Source organism: Rhinopithecus bieti, unplaced genomic scaffold (genome assembly GCF_001698545.2).
Source record: "Rhinopithecus bieti isolate Rb0 unplaced genomic scaffold, ASM169854v2 scaffold_11691, whole genome shotgun sequence".
NCBI classification, from domain to species: domain Eukaryota; kingdom Metazoa; phylum Chordata; class Mammalia; order Primates; family Cercopithecidae; genus Rhinopithecus; species Rhinopithecus bieti.
Genome location: NW_016806788.1, coordinates 12,970 through 15,804, shown reverse-complemented (window position 1 = coordinate 15,804; position 2,835 = coordinate 12,970). Strand labels below are relative to the sequence as shown.

At 44.3% G+C, this 2,835-nt stretch overlaps 1 pseudogene; it reads left to right on the top strand.

Moving 5' to 3' along the window:
• The first annotated feature begins 2,352 nt into the window (after window positions 1-2,352).
• Window positions 2,353-2,770, top strand: LOC108533150 (28S ribosomal protein S18c, mitochondrial pseudogene; annotated as a pseudogene).
• Window positions 2,771-2,835: the final 65 nt, after the last annotated feature.

Below are 2,835 nucleotides of genomic sequence, written 5' to 3'. Positions count from 1 at the left end.
CTTCTGTGTCGCTCGCGCCGGGGAGTTGGAGACTGGAGCTGTTCCTATTCGGCCATCTTGCTCCGCCAAGAACTGGTATTACTTCTTTATATGTTTGGTAGAATGTGACAGTGAAGCTATTCAGACCTAGGATTTTCTTTCTTAGAAGACTTTTTATTACTGATGTAATCTCATTGCTCATTATTGGTATGTTCAGGTTGTTTCTTCTTGATTGAATCTTGGTAGGTCATTTGTGTCCAGATATTTCTCCATTTCTTCTAGGATTTTCAGTTTGTTAGCATATAGTTGTTCATAATAGACTCTATGATGTTTCGTATTTGTGTAGTATCCATTGTAATGTCTCCTTTTTGTTTCTGATTTTGTTTATTTAGGTCTTTTTTTTTTTTTTTGGTTAGTCTAGCTGGCAGTCTATCAATTTTGTTTATCTTCTCAAAACACTTTTGAATTAGGAGGGCAGAGGAAGACCATTTCTTCCCCCAACCCCAACTGGAACACCAAATTTTAACAATTATCTACATATAGAAAAGCACCATCACAAGAACAAAAAATCAGGTGAGCAATCACAGTACCTGGATTTAGCTTCATATCTCTGAAAGAGGCATTGAATAGGGCAGGAGAGACAGTCTGGAATTGCCAACACCACACCTCTCCCATCCTCTGGCAGTGCCTGTGTGGTGCAGAGAGAGAATCTGTGTACTTTGGAGAGGGAGAGTGCAGCAGACTGGGACGACTTTACATTGAACTCAGTGCTGCCCTGCTGTAGCAGAGAATAAAGCTGTGCTAGGCTCAGCCAGCACCTGCGCATGGAGGAAGCATTTGGACCAGAGGGAAGTCAGCCATCTGAGCGGTCAGAACTTGAGTTTCTCAGCAAGCCTCACCACCATGGCTGAAGTGCTCTGGGGTCCTAGGTAAACTTGAAATGAGGTCTAGGACACAGGAACTGCCATTCCTAGGCAAATCCTAGTGTCTGGCTGGGCTTAGAGCCAGTGGACTAGGGAGACACCAGCTGGGGTAACTAAGGGAGTGCTTGTGCCCTTCCTCCCCCAACCCTAGGCAGTGCACCTCAAGGCAATGAAAGTGACTCCTTCCTTCTGTTTAAGGAGAGGAGACTGAAGAGTAAGCAAGACTTTGTCTTGCATCTTGGATACCAGCTCAGCCGCAGTAGGACAGGGCATTGGACAGAGTTGTGAGGCCCCCATTCTGGGCCCTAACTCCTGAATGACATTTCTAGATACATACTGGGCCAAAAGGGAATCCAGTGCCTTGAAGGGAAGGACCCAGTCCTGGCAGGATTCATCATGTGCTAACTAAAGAGCCCTTAGGCCCTGAATAACCAGCACTAATATGCAGGGAGTATGCTGTGGGCCTTGAGCTCTGAGATGTACTGGCTTCAGGTGTAACCCAGCACATTCCCAACTGTGAAGGCTAAGGTGAAAGGCTCCTTCTGTTTGAGAAAAGCAGAGGGAAAAGTAAAGGACACTTTGCCTTGAACTTTAGGTACCAGCTCAGCTACAATGAGGTGGAACAACACGCAGACTCTTGGGTTCCCTGAGTCCAGGCCTAGGCTCTTGGACAGCATTTCTGGACCTGCCCTGGGCCAGAAGGGAGCCCAATGCTTGAAGGGTGAGACCCAGGCCAGGCAGCATTCATCAAAAGCTGACAGAAGAGCCCTTGGGCTTTAATTAAATACCAGTCAGAATGGCTATTATTAAAAGGTCAAAGGCTGGGCATGGTGGCTCACACCTGTAATCCCCACACTTTGGGAGGCCGAGGCGGGCGATCACCTGAGATCGGGAGTTCCAGACCAGCCTGACCAACATGGAGAAACCCCGTCTCTACTAAAATTATAAAATTAGCTGGATGTGGTGGCACATGCCTGCAATCCCAGATACTCGGGAGACTGAGGCAGGAGAATCGCTTGAACTTGGTAGGCAGAGGTTGCAGTGAGCCAAGATCGCACCGTTGCACTCCAGCCTGGGCGACATGAGTGAAACTCCGTCTCAAAAAAAAACTTCTGCATAGCAGAAGGAAGCAATCAAGAAAGTGAAGAGACAAGACACAGAATGGGAAAAAATACATTTGTTAAATACCCATCTGACAAGGGATTGATTAATAACCAGAATAAATAAGGAGCTCAAACAACTGTATTGGAAAAAAATCTAATACTCCAATCAAAAAATGGGCAAAATATTTGAATAGGCATTTCTCAAAAGAAGACATACGAATGACAAACAGGCATATGAAAAGGTGCTCAATACCACTGACCATCAGAAAAATGCAAATCAAAACTATAGTGAGATATTATCTCACTTCAGTTAAAATGGCTTTTACCCAGGCGGAACCAAGACTGCTATGGTTGCTGTTTGCAGTGGTCTAGGGAGGAAGAAGTTGACACACCTGGTAACGGCTGCTGTCAGACTTACACATCCCGGGACTCCCACGGTGCTTTCGAGAAGGGGTTGTTCACAATATAAACAGCAATGAGGACCTGCCCACTCCAATGGAAAACCCTTATAAAGAACCTCTTAAGAAATGTATCTTGTGTGGAAAACGTGTAAATTATAAGAATGCACAGCTTTTGTCCCAGTTTGTTTCTCCATTTACTGGATGCATTTATGGAAGGCACATTACAGGTCTTTGTGGGAAGAAACAGAAAGAAATAACAAAAGCAATCAAGAGAGCTCAAATAATGGGGTTTATGCCAGTTACATACAAAGATCCTGCATATCTCAAGGACCCTAAAGTTTGTAACATCAGATATCAGGAATAAATTCTATCACGTTACCACCAACAAACTTATTTTACAGTAAAAAAAAAAAAAAAAAAAAAAAAAAA